Raw genomic sequence first — 25,566 nt, forward strand, 5'->3', positions numbered from 1 at the left:
CGAGCGGTCGGGAAGCGCTGCTTCAAGGTAAACGTTGACTAGAAGATCGACATCAGGAGGTTTCCAATCCCCCGTCTAAAAAAGAAAACAAAAGCAAGAGTCAGCCAGTTCAGCTTGGAGGGATGCATACAAAACAGAAATTAAAGCGACCTCGAGACACGGTGCCAGAGTTCGGGGGGGGGGGGCGGGGGGGAGAGAAGTGGGAACACACTGCACCAGCCAAAGAAAGAATCCAAGTATTTTAGAGTGGGGAGCACCACAATTTACCAACTCTATTTTTCAAGATGGGCTGGATTGAGAACTGCTCTAAGTTCAGAGATGCTCAGATCTATGACTGTCTGCCAAATTTGGATCACGATCTGGGCTCTGATCCCAACCACCATTACATACGGGAGCAGTGTTCTGGACCCATCTCAAATTATGATTGGAGAAGGGCCCCTATTCTCTTCCAGTTGCAAATCAAAGCAGGGATACTGACCTGTAAACCCCTGCCTGGGCTGGAAACCCCCTCTCCCTCTTTGCTCGGCAGAGATCGGCTTCTGCATGAAGTCCTGAGCTTTGAGAGCCTGGGAGCTGCTGACCAGCTGCTTTCCACCATGGGTCCTCCATACTTCCCTGCTAGTCTGACAGAGCCCAGGTCTAAATGCAAAACCCCCGTGGAGCACACTTAGGTTCATGTTTGCAGCTCAACTCTGGGGTCCAAGAGGGAATTCCTATCTCTCCAGGTTCTTACCTGCCTCCCTTTGCTTTAATACGTAAGCACCTCCCATGTATTGAACCAGTCTTCACAACCCCCCTGTGGGATAGGAATGTAACCCCATTTTACAGAAGGGAAACAGAGGAACGGCAAGATTAAATAACTTGCCCCGGTCACACAAGGAGTCTGTGGCAAAGCGGGTACTTGAAGGCCAGTCTCCTGAGTTCCAGTCCAATGGTTTTGCCAACAGGCTAATTCATCCGGGTCTTAAAAACTTGGTATGCATGAGCCCAGGTCCTAGTGATGGATGCACCGTGAAAATTCAATCAAAGAATCGTCAGAACTAGAACAAAGGCTGAGGGTTTTTCCTCAGTAGCCCCACATAAGAGGGCAGCTGTCCAACTGTTTTCAGAGACGCAGCCTGTGGCTCCCATTGACTTAAAACGCTTGGTGCTTGCATTTTGAACCCAGGCCTGGTGGGAGCTGCTCCCACCAGCATGGAGCCTGGGATACCCAGCCATGTGACATGATACCTTGTGGACTGGCAAGTTATTGGGCTTATCCTTTTGAGGGAGAGCGCTAAACTGAGCTCTGGCGTCCGTGGGTGTAATTGCACTGCAGTCAATGGAGTTCTACTCACTTATGGAAAGTCTAAGGCCTGAGAATGACTCTAGCTCCATCTAAGTAATAAGTAGCTGGGCATTTGAGATCATGGCGCCCTCTATAGCTGTCCCCAGGGACCATTATCTCCGACTGATAAAATGCAGCATAGGAAAGAAAAACAAAGGAGCTATATTTGCAAAAGCGCCTGGTGATACGGGGTGCTGCAATTTTTGGTTCCAGCTTGAGACACCTGCAAGGTGCCCTGGGTCACAAGAGGGCAGCTGTTCAGCACTTTCTGAACATCGGCTGCCCCGAGGGGGAAACCTAGGATTGAGGCCCTAGTCATTTTCAACAACGCGGCTCTAAGTGACTTGCCGCACAGGGAAACCGTTGCAGAGTTGGGAATTGAACTGAGGTTATCTGTATCTGAGGCCATCTGTAGCTTGCCTGGAAAACTATCCTCCCGTTCTGAGCTGCTGTGTAAAACAGTGATAACACTTACCTACCCCGAATGCATGGTAATAGTTGCAAAGAGCTTGGACATCTCTGACTAGAAGGTAAAGTAGTAATTAATTCTCAAGCTAGTTTTCTGAAAAAGCAACAGATGGCCATCGGCGCCAGGACCAGACCGTTCTCCATGTTTATGGCTGAATTTTAGAGCCCAGAAACATGGATCTGGCAAACTCTCTGTGTTATTATCAGCTGCGCAAAGGACACTCCTGTAACTGATTCCAGTTTTCATGGCGTGTTGGGGAAAACCCTGTAAAATACACAGGACTTGCCCGCCTGCAGGAGATTTCATGGGATCTGACATTCTCTCCTGTGGAAGTTCTGTCGAGTGACTGGGGAACATCAGTCAAGTGTAACATGCTGGCCTTGTAAAAAATCCATTGTGGAGGCTGAGCTGAAGAGAAAGAAGAGCCCGTAAAACCCATTTGTGCCTCCTGCTTCCCTACATATTACAGAAGTTGGGGTAACAGCACTCTGCTTTACTAAGAGGCTTACTCGGAGCACCGCCAAGGGTACTGCTGCTTAGGACAGTCTCCAGAGAATTACCCTTCAGACTGAAACTCCTCAAACATGATCAGTCCGCGAGTGAGTCTGCTAAGGAGAGGTATTAAAAAGAGTTCTTTAAAGGAAAAGTCAAATGTTGCAATTCTCATGTTTACAGAGTATTTGTTTCCCAGCTGCTGAACAATATTTTGGGTCCTTGTGCTCAGCCATCTGAGAGACAGACTTCGTTGGAAACTCCTATACTGGGACACATAGGCTGTGGTCAAACCCACATTGAAATCAATGGAAAGATTCATATTGATGGTTCCCAATGGGCGTAGGAGTCTTTCTGCTGACGTCAATGGCCGTTGGGTCCAGTCTATTGGGCCATGCATGAGAAAAGGAATTTGGTGATGAAATAAATATGCAGACATGGGAGCAATCTGCAGAAGTTGTTTCATTCTTCTAGGTCTATTGCAACCCCTGGTCTCTGTCTTTCAACAGTTCCCTCAGTGGAGGGACATGAGGTGGGAATTATGAAATGTCAGTTGGACGCTATGTTCTTCTTCACTTCCTTCTCTAAGGTAAAGCTGATCAGAAAAAGATAAGCGCATTTCATGGAAAAGTGAGAAAGAAATGACCGTCTTCTTTTGTTTCATTTGGAAGTCTCCATGATTTTTTGTTTTGTTGGTGGAACATTTTGTTTTAGTGGAGGAAAAAACCAAGCACTCTTCCAAAACTTCTTTCTAGGAGGAAAAGGAATATGGTATTTTCCCCACCAAACTAAAACCAGGTGGTTCAGAAATGCAGGCATAGGGCCTTATAACTTTAGATTGGCTGCATGTGAGTGGTTGCCTGCAGCGATATACTGAGGGACATTTGATTAACACAAGGCCATCAGATACATCAAGGGGTGCAGAAACTGCAGTCACTAGGCTCTGTTTGATGGTTTTAGCCTGCTTGTAGTCTAAGATACATGAAGTTAAATGTGTTGTGATGCACTGAAATGAAATGGTGCCCAATGTGTCTAGGCAGTGATGGTAGAGACCTTTCACAAAACAACAAAGACCCCCTCCACGGCCCTATCACTTTTTTCCAGCATGTGTTAAGGGTGTGATGTGCTGACCTGGTGAAATCCACCTACCAGGTTTGCAAAGGGTGTAGGGGATGGAAAATCCCAAACCTACCAGCACACAGAGAGAACTGAGCAAGCTTTGTGATTGCTGCTCTTTGCTGTTACACAACGGACTTTGGATGCATCCAGAAAAGCCCGGGGTCTGTGAAATTCCTAGAGGGAGGAGAGAAACCCCAGAAGTGCCCATGCTGTGGACTGAGGGGAGCACTGTGTCCTGCAGTAAATACACTGGCACAGGAGAGTGCTGGCTACTGAAAAATATAGCAAGGGGAGGGGAAGGAGAAAAACACATTCCCTGCTTGGAAGCTGACGGTGATCAGAGAGCTGGTATGTTTTCCTGGCTTCCTTCTGGTACAAATAAATCATCCATCGAGCTTAGGATTCTCCGACCATATAAAGGAAAGTGGATTCATGGTGTTGGAGAGAACGGGCTTTATTCCTTTCTGCAAAACAGCCTCCCTATCCTACAGCTAGCACTGCTCTGTGCAGCCTCTTTCCCTGCTCTTGAGTTTTCAATAGAGATGGGCACCAACCAAAATCCTAGAACTGTCGGGCTGGAAGTGATCAACCTTGAGAAGTGATCAAGTCCAGCCCCCTGTGCTGAGGCAGGACCAAGTAAACCTAGACCAGCCCTGACAGGGGTTTGTCCAGCCTGTTCTTAGAAACCTCCTGTGAAGGGGATTCCACAACCTCCCTTGGAAGCCTGTTCCAGAGCTTAACTGCCCTTAGAGTGAGAAAGTTTTTTCCCTTGCTGCAGATTAAGCCTATTACTCCTTGTCCTACCTTTAGGGGCCAAGGAGAACAATTGATCACGGCCCTCTTTATAACAGCCTGAGCCTTTAACAACTGGAAGACTGTTCTCAGGTCCCCCTCAGTTGTCTTCTCTGAAGACTAAATGAGCCCAGATTTAACCATTTCCCAGAGGTCAGGTTCGTTAAATCTTTCATTGTTTTTTGTTGCTCTCCTCTGGACTCTCTCCAATTTGGCCACGCCTTTCCTAAAGCACGGCACCCAGAACTGGACAGGGCACTCCAGCTGAGTACTGGCCTAACCCTGGAACTTTGCTGCAGCTCAGATCCTGGTCCAGTCCTTGTCACTCTGCTTCTGTTACCCCTCGTAAACACAAGGCAGTGATCTGCATTCGGAGTGGCTGCTGTCCTTATTTGGCCCCTGTTACCACAATAGCGGAGCAGTTCAAAATCACTACTGCATTTATCCTCCCACATTCCTGTGAGGCAGGGCTGAGCTATTATCTCCATTGTACAGAGGGGGAAACTGAGTCATGGAGAGGCAAAGGCCCAGATTTATAAAGCAATTTAGGCATTGCTGCGCTCAGTGTCATGATGCCTGACCTCATTTGAAAATGAGATGTCTCCTAAAAGGTATTTAGGTCCTCAGGAGTCTAAATTCTGTCGGCTGAGTGCCATAATGCCTAAAGAATCTGGACCTACATGATTGACCCAAGGTGAGGCAGGGAGTATGTAGCAGAGCAGAGAATGAAACATACCTGGTTCTCTCCCATCCCTGGCTAGTGCCCTACCATTACATAATTCTTCCCCTCGAAAGCAATGCTTAGACCTTTGTAAAGGGATTTGGGAGCATATTGACGTCAGCTCTCCAGGAAGAGCGGTGTTTTTTATTTGAATGGGATGTGGTGATGTCTATTCGGTTAGCGTGAGCTGTGTGGCAGAGACAGCTGTCTGGCTCAGAGGGGGTGGGGGAGAGGCCAGGGCTCTTTCATCTCTGGGGACCTGATTCAGCATCTTTCAAGTCAGTGTGTGCCTGGCCAGGATTGCCAGTGTGAATCCTGCCCACGGTCCATATCAATTGAAAGCTGATACCATCGGCTGGCTCTTGATCCGGCATAGCTCACCTTAGTTCTATAAGAGCGCAGCTGAAATTGACCAAAATGGATTAATAGCAACAAGCGTGTTGCCAGTTTTTGGAATTCTATCACAGGTCTTGCAATAGTTGCTGTTTGCCTTAAAGCCCCAGGTCCTGGATTTCTGTGAGCATGAAAGAATCTCGTATCACTGAAATATAAAAGGAAGTTCCTAGCTCTCCTGGTTGTAAAAAAAGCTGAAATATGTGACCTGATGCACCCTAAAGGTTCAGAAACTGGAAGACAAGGCTGCTTGCACATTTTCCACTGAAACTGGCCCCTGGGTGTGGGACTCCCAGCAGACAGAGCTGGGGTAGCCAGCTTCTCTGCTAAGCCAGACCCTGCAGGAGCAGTGCAGAGTGCATGTCTGAAATGGAGAGGGGCAGACTGGGGATCTCTGCAGAGTTCTGCGCCCAAACATTCTCCAGTCAGTAGGTGGACCCTTAGGGTGAGATTCACATGACTCCCATTAACATTTTCATACCCTTGGGGCTCTAGCCAGCTGGTGTAGGTAGGTTACAGCAGCCCCCAAGTTGCTCTCACTTATGGTAGGGCTGATTATGGGGCAGAGCACGGCAGAGAATCAAGGAACCATACTAGGTACTTGGTGGCCTGATGATGCTCCGAAGCAGAGAATCTGGCCCTTAAACTCTTCCAGTTTTAATACATCGATTCTTCCAGCTTCCTCTGAAGCAGATGGCACTGGCAGAGGCCAGGTACTGGGCGAGATGGGCCTTGGGTCTGAGCCAGTCTGGCAATTCCTGTGGTCCTATGTTAGAAGTAATCAGGGAAGAGAATGGGGAGAGGGTTGAGGAAGCATGGTCGAATGGATAGTGCACTGGACTGGGAATCAGGAAACCAGGCCTCATCCCTGGCTCTGCCACTGATCTCCTGTCTGGCCTTGGGGAAGTCCCTTCCCTTTTCTGTGCCTATGTTTCCCATCTCACTCTTCATTTCTCTGGGCTATCTAGACTTTGGGACAGGACTCTCTCTCGCTGTGCCTGTAGTGTTCTTCACACAATGGACCCCCGATTTTAGTTTGTGTTACCGCCATTGTCCTTTCCTCAAGCAGTCCATTCCCAGCTCTTTCACTGCAATGAGTTCCAGCCAAGAAATAAGAGAATATAATGTAAAATAAAGGAATCAGTCAATAAATAAAAAGGGACATTATGGATCCAAGAACAACTTGCAAGACTTCATAAAAATATTTACCCTGTAATCAAAATTCAAGTAACAAAACAGCCTCCTTGCTATCCCGCACCACCAAAGCTGATTCTAATAACTCACTCGTTTAAAAAAAAAATCAAAAAGCCTACTGGGTTAACAGACCTCAGCTCTTTGCCAAAAAGGAAACTATGGACTATATTAATAAAAACCCCAAACTCTCCACCAATCTGCAAACTTTCTCTCTCTCTTTCTATGGCTCTGGATTAAACAAAAGTGTGGAAACGTTACAAAGCCCTTTTCTACTGTGGTCAGCACGTTCTATGTGGTCACACATTCTGGGTTGTCTGAAATCTCCTTTCCAGCTAAGTGGCCTGTTCTTTCCCATTTACTAGGCTGTTTACTGGGGGGGAGGGGGGGACGGGACACTGCACTGATAGCAGCAACAAAAACCAAAGCTTCAGCATCTCACCACAAGCCCTGAAGCAGGTGGTAGAATAGGACCGACTATTTTAGCTGATCAAATCTTACCTGTTTGAATCATCCCCTTCTCCACCCTGCAAGTGACTCAGGTTTTTCCATTCTACATTGCGGGTGAAATCCTGGTCAGTGGGAGTTTCCCCATTGATTTCAATGGAGACATGACATCACCCTAAGATTTTGCTCATTTTAACTCAACAGTATTAATTAATTCTGAGGATGCTAAACAATTCTCAGTACCTTGCCGGAAGGAGCTAGGATAAGTTGAAAGTTAAGGATCAAGAGGAAGGTCAAATATGAAGAAGAACCCAGAAGAACTTTTACCCCTGGTGAATAATCTTGGAAATAACTAAATATGGCTGTATGAAACCTATAACTTCTCAGAACACTGGTCCCAAAAGCTCAATAACGACAATATTTAATGCTTTAAAAGGAATCAATGCCATGCAATGCTGGATATGACAAAAACATGGCAAATGCCTTTGTACAATATATTTTATTTTAGGGCATTTCTATGTGGGATTTTCCAAAGCATCTAAGTGATTTAAGAGCACAAGTCCCATTGAGAGTAAATGGAAGTTAAGTGCCTAATTCTCTGAGGTGCCTTTGAAATTTTCAAGCTAGAAGTTTACAAGGTACTTCAGCAGGATATGGTCTACTGGTGGGTTTTTCCATAGGATTGGAGAGCATTATTCAAATATAAACCCATTTGTCTGGGCATAATAGGTAAAACAAGTGAAGAGAGAGGGCTCATGTTTTTCAGGTAGAATTTCATTCGTTGCTTTACCATTGCAATAGTGAAGAGATCCTGGAGAGCGTGCATACTGTAGGTGTAATGAAATCCAATTGCTGGAAGCTAAGGCTAGACAAATTCAGACTAGAAATAAGCTGCATATTTTTAACAGTGAGGGGTAATTAGCAATTGGACGAAGTTACCAAGGGTTGGAGTGGATTCACCCTCACTCGAAGACTTTAAGTCAAGATGGTATGTCTCTCTATAAGATCTACTCAAGTTCTACCAGAAGTGATTGGGCTTGATGCAGAAATCGCTGGGTGCACTTCCCCAGCCTGAGTTGTGCAGGAGGTCAGATTAGATAATCCAAAGGGTTCTTCCTGACCTGACAATCTCTGTGCCTTTGGGTTGCGGTTTGCATCCCCCTGCTGCTTCAGGGATTATGTTAATATCCTTTCACTTGTCTTTGAATAGCACCTCAAGGACCCAATATGGTAGGCCCTGTGCAGAGCCCCATGAGAGGCAAGCCCTGCCCCCAAAGAGCTGTACAATACACTAGACAGAAAGGAAGGTTTATTTTACATGTGAGGGACTGAAACAGGGAAAAATTGCCTTGCTTAAGCTCCCACAAGACATCAGGGACAGAACCGGGCAGCGAACACCCACTGTCTGAATTTTAACCCCATGCTTTAGCCCCAGAAACAGCCCAGATATGTCACAGCATTACTGTAGAAATGGTGATCTCCCAGAGATTAGATCACATAACATTTCACACATCGAATCATAGAATATCAGGGTTGGAAGGGAACTAAGGAGGTCATCTAGTCCAACCCCCTGTTCAAAGCAGGACCAATCCCCAATTCTTGCCCCAGATCCCTAAATGGCCCCCTCAAGGATTGAATTCACAACCCTGGGTTTAGCAGGCCAATGCTCAAACACTGAGCTATCCCTCCCCCGAGGGATTTTTTTAGATGAATTGATTTTCATCTCTTGATGGCACATCTATGCCACCTGTCACTGTGGTATCTAAGCACCCCCACCGTCGTTAATGGATTCATCCTCCCAGCAGCTGTGAGGTAGGGTAGGGCTGTTAGCCCCACCCTATAGATGGGGACAGACACAGAGGCTAAGGCCCAGATCCTGCAAGGTATTCAGGTGCCCAACTCCGTGAAGTGAAAAACCAGCTGATCCTGTGGGGTTTTCACAAAGCTGCACCCGTGTGAACAATGTGGGATGTAATGGGCTGGGGAGGGGATGTCCCAATGTCCCTGTTGACACCTCACAACTGGGGACAGGCCCACAAGGGAAGGGGGCTGAAACACCGCAGGTCAGGAAAATTTCCGTCAAAATCTTTTCTTGACAGAAGATGGCTTTTTTGCTAAACAGCCATGTTTGTGGTGCGGAGGGGGAGGGGGGATGTTTGTTTTTCATCAAAAATGTGGAGGAGTCAGAATTTTGACACCCTTCCTCCAAAAAAAAAAATAAGTAGTTGACAAAAATAAAATGTGTGGTGTTTCCATTTACATTTTTGCCAGGAAAGCAAATCATTTCCCGAGGGGCTCTAGTCAAAAATGTCAGGAAGGGCTGTGGGCCCTGATCCTGCAAATGCTGAGGTGTGTGCTTAACGTCACACGTGTGAGTAATCCCATTAACTTCAACCGTGCTACTCACATGTGCAATTCCTCGTTATGCATGTTTAAGGCGCTGACTCAGTGAAGCACATGCTTAAACCCCATTGACCTCAATGGACCTGAAGCATGGGATGATTTAGCTGGGGCTTGGTCCTGCTTTGAGCAGGGGGTTGGACTAGATGACCTCCTGAGGTCCCTTCCCACCCTGCTAGTCTCTGATTCGATGACTCATGTGCTTGGCTGGCTAGGTATGGCCTTACACAGGTGCTTGATGTTAAACATGTACTTTGCTGAATCAGGGCCAAAATAAGGACAGACAAATCTAATGCTCCAAGTATGAAACTACTGCCTCCTGCTGCCAGGAGGAATCTATTGCCTCTATGTACCACCACATTTGGTTCGGGGAATATTATCAAATTGTTTCCCCCCTTTCTAAAAGCATTTGGTACTGCCCAGAGACCAGAATTCTGATACATTGGAACCCCTCCAGGAGTCAAAAAAATGTTTGCAGAACATTGAGAGGCTCTGGTGAAAGCAGCTGCACATGTGCCAAGTATCACGTTTATTAAGGCAACACTAAAACTAAACCTTCACCAACTGTTTCAGCTTTGCCCTAGCAATTTTCTTGACCAAAAAGCAGCCTTTCTGAGCAGCGCTACTGGCTGGCTAGTTGCCTAATGACTGTCGCAGAGTATTCTGTAGCAATTTTGCATTGTCACACTATCACACCACAAATCCCAATTATAAAGATAGACACTTGAGCGGCAGTGTGATTGTCTGGTGGTTTAAGCACAGGAATGGGGGCCAGGAACTCCTGTGGTCTCATCCCATTCCATCCCTGACACTGATGCTCATTGCAACATTGGGGAAGTCATTTCACTACTCCATCTGTTTCCCCACAGCTAAAACAAGGAAGATAATACTTAATTAACAGGGATGTGAGAAATGATGTCTGCAAAGACGTAAAATGACTGAGCTGTAACATTAAGATCTTGCTTTTTAAATACAGTCTCTCACTACCTAAGGTTCAGATGGGAAATTATAGTTCAAAACCTTTATAGAGAAATTAGGGTAAAAATGCCTGATCCCAACAGAGCTTGGAGGCATGTCGATTCAGCGTTCCATTTGGGAGAGCTCTAGTATAGTGCTGAGAAAGCAAAAAACCACAGTCTGAAATTTGCCTTCATAAATCATTTGTCCAGCAATTGCAACTAACGAATAAATTCAGAAAAGTTACCATCTGTTTGTGGACAACTCCAAAACAGAAGAAAAAAGGGTAAAATTTGCCAAATCTGTTTTCTTCCAGCGTCAATCTTTTGGTAGTTAAGTCGTTATCTACTAGCGCTTCAGGAACGAGCTGTAACCTTTTACAAAGGCAGCAGTGTAATTGTTTCTTAAGTTACATCTATTGCAACTCGTGATCAGGGCTGACCTGGGTTCAATACTCCTCCATCCTCCCCAGGCCACGCTTGCGCGATCTTACTGCTATTGGGTGATGTCAGCTTCATTTGGAACTGTCATGCAAGTTAATTTCAAGTGGAGAAACGATAGAAACTGGAGCTATACTGGTATAGTCTCTTCAGCAGTGACTGACATCCACAATTTCAGAGGAAAGTAGACTGTTAATGCACATGCCCTTTTGTATGGTATTTTATGAGGACTGGGGAAGGGAAGGGAGAGAGCATTCCTGCTCGGAAAGAGATCATAGAGCAGATGCACCCCACAGGCAACCAGTTTATGCCCTGAAGCATGAGGTTTGATTAGTGGCATCATTTCCGCAGCTAGGGATGGAAATGGCCGTAAAACGGTCCAGCCCTTTCATTAGCATCCAGCTGCATTATCTGACTCTGTGACCCGTGGGGCAGTGAATTCCAACTGATTGGCTCCAGGTCACCTAGAAGTCTCTCCTTTTTCTTGCTTCTAAATTTACTTCCCCATAATGTCTTCAACTGTCCTCTCATTCAGGGTTACAAGGAAGGATAATCACCCTGCTGAGAAGTGGTCAGTTACAGGGCAGCAAATCTCTCTGTGTGGAGGATCATGCAACTGCTGCTTCCTGGTGTTATTAGAGATGGTTGCATTTCTAGAAAACAAAGCAAGATGCATATTAGTTCTAAGACAACTGTGGTGCAACTGTGGAACAGCTTGGCCTTTGTTTTTCTGTGCGCTTCACCTTTGAATTTCAAAGTACTCTGCCATTTTGTTCTTACAGCTGACGCACACATTACAGAGGAGACATGCACACTGTGCTCTCACCTGGAGACTTTACTTTTGCTCTTTCTTGTTGCTTTCATTAACCTAAAATGAAAAGTTTAGACTGAAAATATAAAGTTGCTCTTTGTATATGGAAAAACATGAGTAAAATATATTTTAAAGCAGGTCCTCTTAGTACTTCGTTAACCTGTTCCTGAGGAGTATGAGAAAGATAGAAGGTATGCACATTACTCAATGGCACAGATCAGTCCTTTCATTTCTCCACCATGCATTTAGATTTAGCCCTGGCAAGGGGAGAAGAGAGGGAGTGGTGTGGAGGTTCTACACAGCCTTCTGCCTACACAGGGTAAACAAGCACAGAATGGATCAGCATTGCCTGAGAGGAGTATATGTGTAATGCAACACCCCGGGTGGGTCATTGGGAGCAGGGAGCTCTGGCTCTAAAAGCATGAGGCTGCTTCTGCCTGAGATAAAAGACGGTAGCCAAGGCTGTAGCAGGCTCATCAAGGTCTATGTGTGCCCCAAGTGCTGCCAGAGAGGGACAGCACCTCACACTGAGTGGAGGTGATTTCCCCTGGACTGCTGCTGGAGGCTGTGGCCGTTCCACAACCCAGCTGACCACTCTCCACTAGAAATGCAGTGTCCCGTGGCCTTCTCTTCCATGTGCTCGTGAAGTGGTGGAAGTCTCATTCTGCTTAGATCCTCTGTGGGAGGGCAAGGAAGACGTGAACACATGCAAGCCTAGCCAGAACTCAGCCCTGTGCCATCCCCCATTCTGTCACATATTGTGTCATTTAGTTCTCAGAGGCAGTTGGAGGCTGTAAGAGATACTACAGAAAATAAAACTGGGCTGGATAATATATAAAGAGAAAGTTGATTTAATTTGTCTCTGGTCTTGCCTTTGTCTCCTGTTCTATGCAAGGTGGGTAAAATCAATCACTTACATTTATATAGCCTTTATCATCCCAAAGAACTTCACAAACTACAGCCACCACGGGGCTACAACACAAGTTTAGGACAGGAAGTGACAATGAAGGCTATCTATATCCAATAGACCTTGCAGGGGGAAATTTTAGGCAGACAGTCTTATTAATTATTATTTCTTTGCCTACAAGCCCCAGTCACGGACCAGGTCCCCATTGTGCATGGGTAAACACAGAACAAAAGGCTGTCTCTCCTCCAAAGAGCTCGCAGTCTAAGGGCTTGTCTATATGGAGATGTTAATCTGGAATAATGGAAAGTGTGAATTTACAGGACAATAGCTATTCTGGACTCTAATCCTGGAATAAGCGTTCCTTTTTCCTCTTGAAATCAATTCCTTCCAAATAACTATTCTGGTCAATTGCCCCATGTAGACAAGCTCTGAATAGAGCATTGCCAGGCCAAAGCATTCAAAAATCAAATGTCAAACCACAAAAAGAATTATGAGTTGGGTTTATTTTTTTAAGATCTTGTGATTTTTTTAAAGCCAAGTAACAAATGTTGGGCTCTTTTTACTTGTTTTACGGTTCCTGAGCCTTTAGGGTGCACTACAGCAGGGGTTCTCAACTTCTTTCTTTCTGATGCCCCACCAATATGCTATAAAAACTTCACGGCCCACCTGTGATACAACAGCTGTTTTTCTGCATATCATGTAGTTTAAAAGCCAGAGCTGGCGTTAGGGGGTAGCAAGCAGGGCCATTGCCCAGGGCCCCACTCCAGAGGGTGCCCCACAAAGCTAAGTTGCTCAGGCTTCAGCATCTGCCCCGGGCGGCAGGGGTCAGGCTTTGGCTTTCTGCTCTGGGCCCTAGTGAGTCTAACGTCGGCCTTGTTCTCTGGTTTATTTGGTGGACACTGCTCCCCCACCCCACCCCCCCCCGAAACCTGCTCACAGTCCCCCAGGGTTGAGAACTGCTGCACTAGGGTCAAGTTTTCAATGGACCTGTGCAGAGGATGGAAATTCCATTTCAGCAAAAGTTTTGTGGTTTCAAAATTTGTTTTCATTCCTCATTGGAACAAAACTGAAAAACTTTTACATGTTTTTGCAAAACAGAATTGTGTTGAAACATCTGGTTTCTGATCAAAAAGATCATTTCATCTCTCACTCTGGTCTGATGAGTCCTGGACTTCAGAAACCTTGTAGTCAAAAACTATTGTCATAATTGGTATGACTCCATGACATGTTTCGACTTTGATGCAACAGCATATTTCAGTGAAATCACAGCTCATTGAAAATGTTCTGACCAGCTTTTCAAGAGCTTTCTTCTCAACCATATGAACTAGAAACTTCCTATTTCATAAAAAAATATAACTTGAGGTTGTTCTTCAAGAAGTGTCCCCATAGGTGCTCCACTTCAGGTGTGCATGCGCTTCTCAAGCCCTTGATCGGAGATTTTTCCATTAGCAGTGTCTGGCCTATGCATGCACCCTATGCTATAGAGCGATGCTATAGGGGGTGCATGGGCAAACCACCCTCAGTTCCTTCTCAACCGCCTCAGCCATAGATGGAGCCTTAGCTCAGAAGGCATGCTCAAGGTGGACACTCTATCTTGTATTCTACTTTACTAAAGTTGTTTAAGATTAGTTAGAGTCAAGGTGGGTGAGATGATATCTTTTATTGGATCAACTTCTGTTGGTGAGAGAGACAGCTTTCGAGCTACACAGAGCTCTTTCTCAGGTCTGGGAAAGGTACTCAAAGTCACAACTAAATACAAGATCAAACAGATAGAATATTTGCTAACTACTTACACTAAACTAAGGCCCCATTCAAGGTAAAGGGGCCTGTTAATATCCCTGTAGTTACAGGACCAAAAGGGAGGGTAGTGGGTTACAGATTGTTGTAATAAACCATAAATCCAGTGTCTTTATTAAAACCATGATTTTTAGTGTCTATCAAAGGTATGATTTTCAGCTCCCAGGCTTGTCTTTTGAAAGCATGCAGTCCAGAGGATGAGGACTGAGAGGTCAGATGTAGAGAGGTTGCTTTGTGAGAAGTGTTCACCAACCGGTGATGGGGTGTTTTTGTCTTTTATAATTTTCCTCTGTGAGTTCATTCAAGAGCATTGTGATTGTCAGGTTTCATCCACATAGTTGCTATTGGGGCATTTAGTGCACCGGATAAGGTACACCATGTCATGATAAGCATATGTAAAATCCACGGATCTTAAAAGGCATGTTTGGTGGGCGTTGATCATTGTAGCAGTGGAGATATGTTTACAGGTTTTGCATCCGTTGTTCTGGCAGGGTGTGGTGCTGCTGTGAGTTGATGTGTCCTGGTCTGTGGAGAGCTTGCACCTGATGATGTGGCTGGAGGGTTGTTTGAAGGCCAGAAGAGGGAGTTCAGGAAAGATTTCTTTCAGGATGGGGTCCCCATCAAGTGTGGGTTGTAGTTGTCTGATGATACCCCATGTGGGTTCCAGAGTGGGGTGGAGGTGACATCAGCGTGCCCAGCATTGATAGTACCATCAGCTCCGACTACCACAGCCTTGACTGCCATAACAGTACAGATCTCCTACTCGGTGACACAAGAGGCCTGTGTGTAACAGACAAACCAGAGTCCTCACTCCTCTTGGATACCAAGCATCTCTTAGTACTGAGACCACAATCTCCAGACCACCGTCATCCTCTAGGACTGCAGGACTCTTCACCCTTTTCTGCAGGTGCTCCTCCATCGGACAATATTGAGGAGGACGAAGGGGACTTCCGGACAGTCTGTTCTATTTCTATTCAGGGTTCTCAGATGTGTCCCTTCAGGAACACGTCCTTTGACAGTCACAGGGAAGATCACACTCATCATCAAGGGTGGTGGACCCAACTCTGCATGCCACCCCCACTCCCTTAAGCCTCCCTCCCAATAGCCATACTGGGACCTTTGGGCTGCTGATTGGTACCGGTGGTCTGGTGAATTTCAAACCAGTCTCCACATCAATCTGTTGGAGCTCAGGGCTGTCAGGAATGCTTGCCTTCTTTTCCATCTCCTCATCAGGGGCAAATCAATCAGGGTCATGACAGACAATGTATCCTGCATGTTCTATAACAACAAGCAGGGAGAAGCAAAATCCCCCTCCCTGGGTGCCGAAGCTATGAAACTATGGAACTGGTGCATAGCTTATCAGATCCAAATTTCAGGCATCTATTTCCCAGGTATTCAGAACACCACAGCCGATGTCCTCAGCAGACACTTCACACAGGACTATTAGCATCTAGCTCCCATTCAAGTTGGTCTCTGCCTCCTGCCTGAATCAGTGCCACTTTCAGTTATGCTAGGTTACCTATTCATTCTGAAGAAATCAGGCTGGTTATCAATTAGTTCACTTATGGTCCTTCTAGTCGCAATATCGGCCTTTCATTCTCCATATTTTTTCATCCGGTATCATCTAGATTTAGTAAGGGTTAGAAGAATCTCCATCCCCAGATTAGAGACCCTACCCCAACCTGGGACCTCAACTTGGTACTCAGTTACCTTATGAGACCTCCATTTAAACCTATGGCAACATGTTCTCTGCTCCATTTAGCCACGAAGATGGCCTTTTTAGTAGCCATCATGCTGGACTGACAGTAGGATCAGGGAGATTGGCGCCTGGATGGTGGATCCACCCTTCACAGTATTCTTCAAAGACAAAGTGTCTGAAAGTCCACACCATAAATTCTTACCTAAGGTTCTATTGGAGTTCCACCTTAATCAATCCATTCATCTGCCAGTGTTTCATTTTGTTTCTTTTCTGAAGCCACATAGCTCCCTGCAGGAGTTCTATTTTCATACCCTGGATGTTCAAAGGGCATTGGCTTTCTACTGAGATAGGACCAAGGAATTTTGTAATCCACTTCGGCTCTTCATCTCCTTCGCAGATAGATCCAAGAGGTCCATGATCTCTGCTCAGAGACGATCCAGATGGATAACTGGCTGTATTATCCCTTGTTAGGATGCTGCAGGTATTCCACCCTCCCCCACCCTCAAGGGTGATAGCACATTCGCTCAGATCACAGGCAACATCTACGGCATCGCTTACGAATGTGCCAGTACCTGAGATGTGTAGGGCCTGTACGCGAAGAAGACGAGGTTACTCACTTTGCGCAGAAACTGCACTTTGTTGAGATGTGTGTGTCCCCCTGCATGCTCCGCTACCACCCCTCCTTCCCTTTTGCTTTGGACTGCTATGGGATGAAGGCAACGAGGGCAGTTTGCACACACATCCCTGTATAGCCTTGGTATCTGGTACAAGGCACGCAGGCAGAAAATCTCCCATTAAGGGCTGGAGAGGCGCATGCGCACCTGAAGTGGAGCACCTGTCGGGGGACGCATCTCAAGAACTGCAGTTATTGCTCAAAGTGAGTGCATGAGAAGAAGAGGAATATCTCTATTCCAGCAGTTGAGGCTTTAGGAAAAATACTGAATATCCCTAGACCTATGACAAAACCGGAAAAGTTGGCAATGCTGTGAGACAAGAGATGGAAACAGACAGATGGTGAGCACAAGGAAACAATGAGACATTATCGGTCAGCATGACAAGCAGCGGCCTTAGCACACCAGCAGCCTAATTACTGTTGAGTTTTTTGGAGGCATCAGAGCAGAGGCAAGTTTTAAGGAGGGGGGTTGAATTCAGGTAGGAGAGTGAGGTTCATTCCCTGACGGTTGCAAAAGAACGGCACTAGGGTCCTGATGAGAGGTGAGAATCTCAGTTCGACACTTCCGAAATTCAGCACCTCCTAGCAGCAGAGCATCAGTCAAGGACTGACTCCGAGGGAGCAACGCCAAGGACTGGAAAGCCAACCGCACATGGAGATTTCCTAGCCAAAGGCTAACCAGTTGCAGACCTCTTTCACTCCTGAAATCCGATTCAGCCCCAACCGGCTGCAGTGTGGAGGACAAGGCTTTTGTAAGCATTGCTGTGCGTATTCTGGGGTTCAGCACATAGAAAGCAGGTGAGAGGGGGAAATAGGATTGAAGCTATCGGTTCAGTCTTCTGCCCATCTGGTTGGGAGTTCTCCTGATGACTTATTTCAATGGCGCTGCCCTGAGGTCATGCTAGCCATATTATTGCCATCGGACGCAGTCACAGCAACAGAGTACCAGAAGTAAGCTCACCCATCCCTTGCTAGGAAGAAGCTGCTCTTCAATCATCTCTGGCATGTCACCTTCAGGAAGGGCTATTGTAATTCTCTCTGCCTAGCTCTAGGCAAAGAAAGCAGAAGCCCATCTCCTTAGCATCATGAGCCATTGGGAGCATATTACACCAGTGATCTCCAGCCTCTGCTGGCTCCCTCCTCACTACAGGATCCATGTCAAGGTTCTGATACGGATCATCAAAGCCCACAATGGGATAGGCCCAAATGATCTCAAAAACCACCTCTCTGCCTGGAACCTGCCAGAGCAACGCCGGGCCTCCAACACGCTGGCAGCCCAGGGATTGCCCGAAGGGAGCCAGAGCAAGTGCTTTCCTCCCTGCAAGCCCAGCAATCAGAAACAACCTCGCAAAGGGGATCAGGAGCCACCCTCCCCTCTCACCACCTTTGGCTCATGCTATGGGAATCCCCTCTTCTATAAAGCATTCGGCGAAGCACTAGAATCCTAGGAAACCCAGCAGCGCATTCAGGGTAGAAACCACAATTAGCTCAGAGATCGGGACAGAAAATTGACTCTCTCTTCTGGAGTCACCCCACTGTTTTTCTATAGCTCCAGAGCCCCATGCAGCTCTTCAGAAGTTAATGTGCAGCTCCTTGTAAAGGCACCGACTCCAGGGTTGGAGCTACAGGCACCAACTTTCCAGTGGGCCGGAGGGTGCTCACTGCTCAACCCCTGGCTCTGCCACAGGCCCCGCCCCCGCTCCACCGCTTCCTGCCCCCTCCCCTGAGCCTGCCGTGCCCTCGCTCCTCCTCCTCCCCACCAGAGCCTCATGCACAGCACGAAACGGCTGATCGGGAGGTGCAGGGAGGGAGAGGGAGGCGCTGATCGGCAGGGCTGCCGGTGGGCGGGAGGCACTGGGAGCAGGGTGGGGGTGCTGATGGGGGCTGCTGACATATTACTGTGGCTCTTTGGCGAGGTACCTTGGTAAATTGTGGCTCCTTCTCAGGCTCAGGTTGGCCACCCCTGCTCTAGCACATGTTCAGTGCTGAGATACGAGAGGGTCAGAGAGATCCGCTGGACCCTCAGCAGGTAAATCAGTGCAGCTTACTGGTCTTGAGTGGAGTTGCGGTGATTTACATCAGCTGAGGATCTGGCCCTGTATTTTTAAAACTGGACCATAAAATTCAAACAAGCATTGTGGCAGAGCTTGGGCCCATCCAAAGTACAGAACCTTCACCAAGGACTACACGAGAAGGCTTTTAGCCAGAATTAGAGTTACAGGCCATAGTGGGTCAGGTTTCAGGTTTGAATTCCCATCCCAGTCTTCCCCACAAATCCTAGCCCAAAAAATGAGCAAAAATATGCAACGGTGCTTTCAGCGGGTGACTTCCATGTTTTCCTCTGGTTTCCCGTAATTTGTGGTATTGTAACTCCCACAAAAACAACAGAGCAAGGCTGCAAATCTTTCTGTGCTTTGGAGCCTTTGCTTGCCTGGAAGCACGTAGAGCTTGCATTTGGGTTCTGATAGACGGACATTTTATCGCTCATACGGAGCCATTCATGCCCACCATGAAACCTCTCCACCGATGCTTACCATGAAACTCCTCAAGCAACTCATTCTAGCTTATACGGGCTGTGTCTGTGTCTTTGATTTTGAAAAATAAACAGAGAGAGACACTAAAGAACTGCACTGGAGGGAGAGAGAAAGGCCAGGGTTGAAATTGCTTTCTCTCAGCTTGGTGAAAATCAGGACTAAGGCCTAGGACCTCAAAGATATTTAAAACCCTAACTCCACTGCATTTACACAGTGGTTCAAAATAGATGCATGTGGGATCAAAATCAGGACCTTAAGGTTTTACATAAAGAACACCTTTATTATCGGCTTTTGTTATATTTTCTAGGCTGCTGCATTAGCCCAGGGGATTTGGCCTTGTGCAATGTTTCAAATTTTAAGCGCTCTGCTTTTAACAAAAAGGCAAATCAGAAGGTGTTTTTCCATTGTCCAGTGTCTGAGAGGAGCAGCAAATACATCTCTTGCCTATGGAAAGGCAGACAGGCTTATCTTCTAATGAACTAAAAATATTAATAATGAACTAGAGGAGGGTACTGTAATTAATGCAAATCAACATGGGTTTATGCAAAGTAGATCCTATGAAACTAACCTGATATCTTTTTTTTATGAGATTGCAGGTTTGGTTGATTAAGGTAACAGTGTTGGTCTATCTACACCTCTGCAAGGCGTTTGACTGGTGCCGCAAGACATTTTGATTAAAAAACTAGAATGATATAAAACTAACATGGCACACATTAAATGGATTAAAAACTGGGAAAATGATAGGTCTCAAAATGTACTTGTAAATGGGGAATCCTCATTGAGCAGATCTGTTTCCAGTGGGGTCCCACAGGGATCAGTTCTGGGCTCTGTTATTTAACATAGAATTGTAGGACCAGAAGGATCCTCGAGAAGTCATCTAGTCCAGACCCTTGCACTCAAGCCAGGACTATGTATTTTCTAGACCAGTGGTTCTCAAACTTTTTTTTCACAAACCACTTAAAAATCGCTGAGGGTCTGGGCGGACCACTTAATGATATTTCCAAATGTTGTTTGTACCATTAGCTAACTATTGTAAAGCGCTTTGGATAAAAGTGCTATACAAAAAAAACCTTACTAATAATTAACATTTTTTTGTTCTACAAATAAAAGCACACAGTCTTACCTTTCTAATGGGATGGATGTGCCCTCTCTCCCTTGCCGTGGCAGCCCCTGAGCTGGGGCTGGGAAGGAGGGGGGGTCTCTCCCTCTCTCCCCTGCTGGGGCTGGGAAGGAGGGGGGGATCTCTCCTTCTCTCCCCCGCAGCAGCAGCCCCTGAGTTGGGGCTGGGAAGGAGGGTGGTCTCTCCTGCCACCACAGTGCTGGGGCTGGGAAGGAGGGCCATTTCTCCCCAGCAGCCGCAGCCTTGGAGCTGGGGAAAGTCGCCTTTCCATGGCCGCCGCAGCCCTGCATGTCCCAAATTCCCCCCACCCCCTCTTCTCACCCCACTGCCCCCTCCTACCTACACCCTATTCCCCCCAAGGCCACCACCTCACCTTACATGTGCATCTTCTCCAGGGTCCAGGTACCTAATTAGGGGAGCCGCACCTGCACGGCTCCCCTAATTAGGTGGGTGGCCCTTCATTCTCTGGTTTGTGGCCACCCAGGCACTCACCTGAAGGGAACTATCTGCGGACCACCTGAATGGAGCTAGTCCGCAGACCACAGTTTGAGAACCTCTGATCTAGACCCTCCCTGATGGCTGTTTGTCTAACCTGCTCTTAAAAATCTTCAATGATGGAGATTCCACAACCTCCCTAGGCAATTTATTCCTGTGCTTAACCACCCTCAGAGGTTAAGAAGAACAATTTTTCTTCCTCCTCCTTGTAACAACCTTTTATATACTTGAAAACTGTTATCAGGTCCCCTCTCAGCCTCGTCCTCTTCTCCAGACTAAACAAACCCAGTTTTTTCAATCTTCCCTCATACACCTTGTTTTCTAGACCTCTCATCATTTTTGTGGCTCTTCTCTGGCTTTTTTCCAATTTGTTCACATCGTTCCTGAAATGTGGCGCCCAGAACTGGACACAGTAAACAGTCATTGCCCATGTTGTGTGTGTACTTAACTCCCATCTCAGTGTGGGGTAAGTGATTAGCCAAGGCCCTGCTGTGAATCAGTGGCAGGGCTGGGAAGAGAACCCAGCTGTCTTGAGTCCCAGCCCAGTGTTCTGACTCTGATCTGTTCATGCTCTTTCCCAGCTGCAGGCCTGCATGTGCAATAGTGCTGGTGTGACAGTGGGGGCTCTGCATGGGCACAGGTGTCCTCTCCTACATATCACAGTGCAGGGGCAGGTCATACAGCACCATGCTTATGGAGCTAGTCACAGGGCTCTTCCCAGGGCCTGATCTCACCCCCAGGTGCCATTCATGTTGACTCATTCCATTGTCCTGTACCCCGTGGCACTCTGGCCTACCCACTTCCAGTGTCTCCTGAAACCTTAGCACTGGAGTCTGAAACTCCCATTGATCTCAACGGACGTTGTGTGCCTAAATACCTTTGTGGCTCTGGGCCTTACTCCTAGTAATAAATACTATGCCAGACGAAGGACCATTTAGCTCCCCTTCACAACATGTGTTGCAGGGACTCCTGGGTTCCTAGTCACGTCTTTCGGACCTACGTTCCTGGATTTTCTTTTCCCCTTCCCCAAGCCCATCTTTCATTGAACCGTGCATGTTTTAAGTGTATTAAGCTGCATGGCTTTCTGCGCTTGGAGAAGAGATTATTTCCCCCCGCCCCTCCTTTTTTATTGCCTGATGCTGGCCCTCGTTAGTATTAAAACAAACATCTTGGCACCCAGCGCAGCCTCCCTGATCCCTGTTTTTTGTTAGCCACTGTTTGAAAATGTTGTTAGCTTAACATCAGGGCCCCCATTAAACTTTCAACGTACACACGTCGCCTACCGGCCCTGACGGATTGTCTGTGCTGCAGCGAGCGTGTGACTCGCTGACCTGTTCACATGGCCAATAAAACAGTAAAGGAACCACAAAAAGAAATTCCAGGGTCTCGTTCCCCCCCTCTTCCATCTGTGATGTATAGAATCCAGCAGCGATCCCACACAGGGCTTCCTTCTGCTCTCAAACAATGGGCCGCTGTTCGTTTCATATTATCATGCGCTGCACCAACAGTGGAAACTGCTCATTACTGAGTTAATCAAATATTTTGCTTCCTTCCCCCCTCTGAATTTGTCACAATAAATAGATGCACGACTTTGGGGCGATCAATATCGCAGCCTGTGCGCGCAGGTGGTCCTGAGCGCTTTGTTTGAAAGCGGGGCTCTCAGCAGTACATGAGACGAGGGGGGATCCTGTTTTTCCTAAGGTCGGGAATGCCAGCGATCGCCTGGCTGGCATATGTGGAAAAACATCGTCAAACAGCACAGCGGCTCTGTATTTTTTAATTGCTATGTGACATTTTAATGTTGGCCTTTAACTACGTCCCCCCCCCTCCTCAAACACGCTCCTCTGCTGCCCCCCCCACCCCCCAGCCCAATAAAACAAAGAAGGACACTTTTGTACAATGCGTCAGAATAAAAGGGAGAGCTGAACGTGGTTGCACCAGGGGTCCACACTGAACCACAGTCTGTTTTAACAAAAGAAAAGGCTCAGGAATTTGGACTATTTGCACACAGGGCCTCAGCTGGTGTGACTGGGCACCCAAGTCACTACCAGGATCTGGCTCATTGACTTGCATAGAGCTATGGCTGATTTGCACCAGCTGGGATAAAGCCCATGTCCTGTATGTGACAGATCCAGAGTATTAGGGCAGTGCTGGTGCTTGATTCTACTCTCCCTAACCCTGGTGTTGGGCTGGAGTCTCGACACTAAAGTCAGGCAGTTTGCCACAGTTTAAGGGAGAGGAGATTGAGCCCCCATGGTGTCTAGTCACGTGCCTGGCAACTGGATCTGTTCCCCCTCCTCGTCATCTCTCAATAGCTACTTTATGCACTGCAAAGTGTCAATATTGACATTGGGATGTGCTGCCTTGAAGCCCAATGGCTGATTATTTTTTGTGGTTGGTGCTTGGGGTGAGAGGCAAGGTACCGCGGGCTCTGCTCCTTCTCACTCGCTGTCCTCCCCGACGCCCCTTCCAGACGGTGTCAGTTGCAGAATAACCCGACGGGCCCATGGTGGACAAGAGGAAGGAGATTAGCACAGGGTCCAGGGAGCATGTGGGGCTCAGCCTGCCCTGCCTCCTCCCAGGGAAACATCAGCTTGGAGGTTAACGGAAAGTGCCAGGGGGGGCAGCCAACCCACAAGCAGGGAGGCCTCATTCAGCCCCAGAATGGACACTGGCCAGGAGTTAAAAGTTTGCCCTTCATGGCTACCGCTAACTAGCTGACCTGCTTCTGGGGCCCCTAGTGCCGTGACAACTGTGCCCCTAGTCCGCCGAGGGAACAAAGGCTAAGTGATGTGGTCATGGTGACACAGGGAGTCTGTGGCAGAGCAGAGAATTGAACCCAGGTCTTCAAGCACCAGGCTAGTACCCAAATCACTGCACCTCCTTCCTAGAGCAATCAGCCAGGACTTCCAGCCCCTGGCTCAGTCAGTGCCCAGGCCCTCTGCTGAGCGAATCGGTCTGGGAAGCGGAGAGAAATGACAGGCTGCGTGGCAGGCGCAGCAGTCAGGGAGCGGGGGAGAAGGCGCTTCCTGGGGCCTGGCAGCTCTGGGGACACCAGTGCCGGCTCAGGCAGTAGCCTGATTTCCACACCCCGCCCCCCCCCCCCGCCCCCAACCCTTGGATGTTCCATTTGCCCGTTTCCCCTGCTGCTGGCTCCTCAGAGGGCTCAGCATCCTCCCAGTCAAGTGCTGGCCCCCACAGACTGCAGGAGACTGAGGAGCCATGAATGGGTGGAGGCCAGGGGGCCAAGCCCCCCCTTTTAACATGGGCATAATTTGGGGGAGGCATGGGACGGTGTAACGCTGCCACAAAGTGCAGCCCAAGACTTACAGCATGGGGGGGGGTAATGCCACCCCTTAATCCCCAAACTACACCCATGTTAAAAAGTGGGGGCTTGCCCCCACCCCAGTTCCATCACAGGTAGCTCCCCCAAGTCTACAAAGGTTCCGACACCCTTCTCCCAGATCATGCCCACAATGACGGGGGGGGGAGGGGGAAGGAGGAGGTGACGGTGAAGCTCAGAGGAAGAGGAGAGGGACCAAAGTTGGGAGAGGGGTGTCACCTGCCCTGGGCTTGGTGTGGTGGCTCAAGCAGTGAAACGGGCATCAGGAGCCCTGGGTTCTTTTCACGGCTCTGCCACTGACCTCTCAGTGACTTTGGGGACCTCATTTTCCCTGCGATTTCCTCTCCCACCTTTTTCTGTCTTGTCTATGTACGCTATACACTCCTTCAGGCCGGGCTTGTCTCTTATTTTGTCTGTGTGCAGCACCTAAGGCAATGGGGCCCTAATCTAGGCTGGCGTCTCCAGCTACCACTGCCAATAACCCTGAGTGGAGGACCCAGTCTTTTAGGATCTAGGAGAGAGGCACGGTGCTTGGGAAGTAGGGAGAAGAGGAGCAAGAATGAAAAGGCCCTAGGCTGGCTGCTTTTCCCTGTGGCGGATCCCCCTGGCGTAGAGGTTGGGGCTGTGGCATGCTTGGCCCATCCAGTTCGTGGCTGCAGGACTGGCCCGTTGAGGCCTGGCACTGTGAGGACCAGCGTGGTCCCAGGCTCAGGGGAGCCTCCTTTGTCCTTCTGAGTGTATCTCATCCACAGCTGAGGATCTAGCCTCATGTCCTTTAAAATGGGCTGCCCACCTGGTAACCCCATTCTTAGCTGCTGATTCATTAGAGCCCTGGTTCTGACAGTCATGACATCACTTTCATAACCATGACTGTGCAGCGGTCCTGGGGGCGTTAACAAATCGGGATAGGGCCAGATCCTGGCAGGTGGCATATATTGCACCAGCCTCTGTCACGTTCATCTCTGTGCGAATCCATTGCTGGTGCTAGAACAGGTGTAGCCTTTGCCACTGTGCTTTTGAGAGCCAGGCATGCAACCAGATGGATCAGATTCTGTTTACTTTCCTGCTAAAAGCAAGGACACTGCACCCGATTTAAGGAAAAGATGGGTCCTGAACCTTTCCAGTTCTAAGCACTCTCCTGGTGATCGCAACTCAGTAAAGCCTGTCGGAGGAAACACACACACACTGTGCTCTCACCTGGAGACTTTACTTTTGTTCTTTCTTGCTTGGTTGTTCTCCTACTCTAAAATAAAGGTCATTTTGTCTGAAAGTGGTGGTTTGCTCTATGCACAGGGTGAGACACGCAGAAGAACATAAAGCACCTGTCACAAAGAAAGGGCTAGCTCGTGCTAGTTGCATACTTCCCATAGTAAGGCACAATGCAGGGGGAGCACCAGGAGGCATTCTACTCACTTGCCACCCAGACGTTCTTGCAGAGA

This window comes from Chelonia mydas, chromosome 7, assembly GCF_015237465.2.
Source record: "Chelonia mydas isolate rCheMyd1 chromosome 7, rCheMyd1.pri.v2, whole genome shotgun sequence".
NCBI lineage: Eukaryota > Metazoa > Chordata > Testudines > Cheloniidae > Chelonia > Chelonia mydas.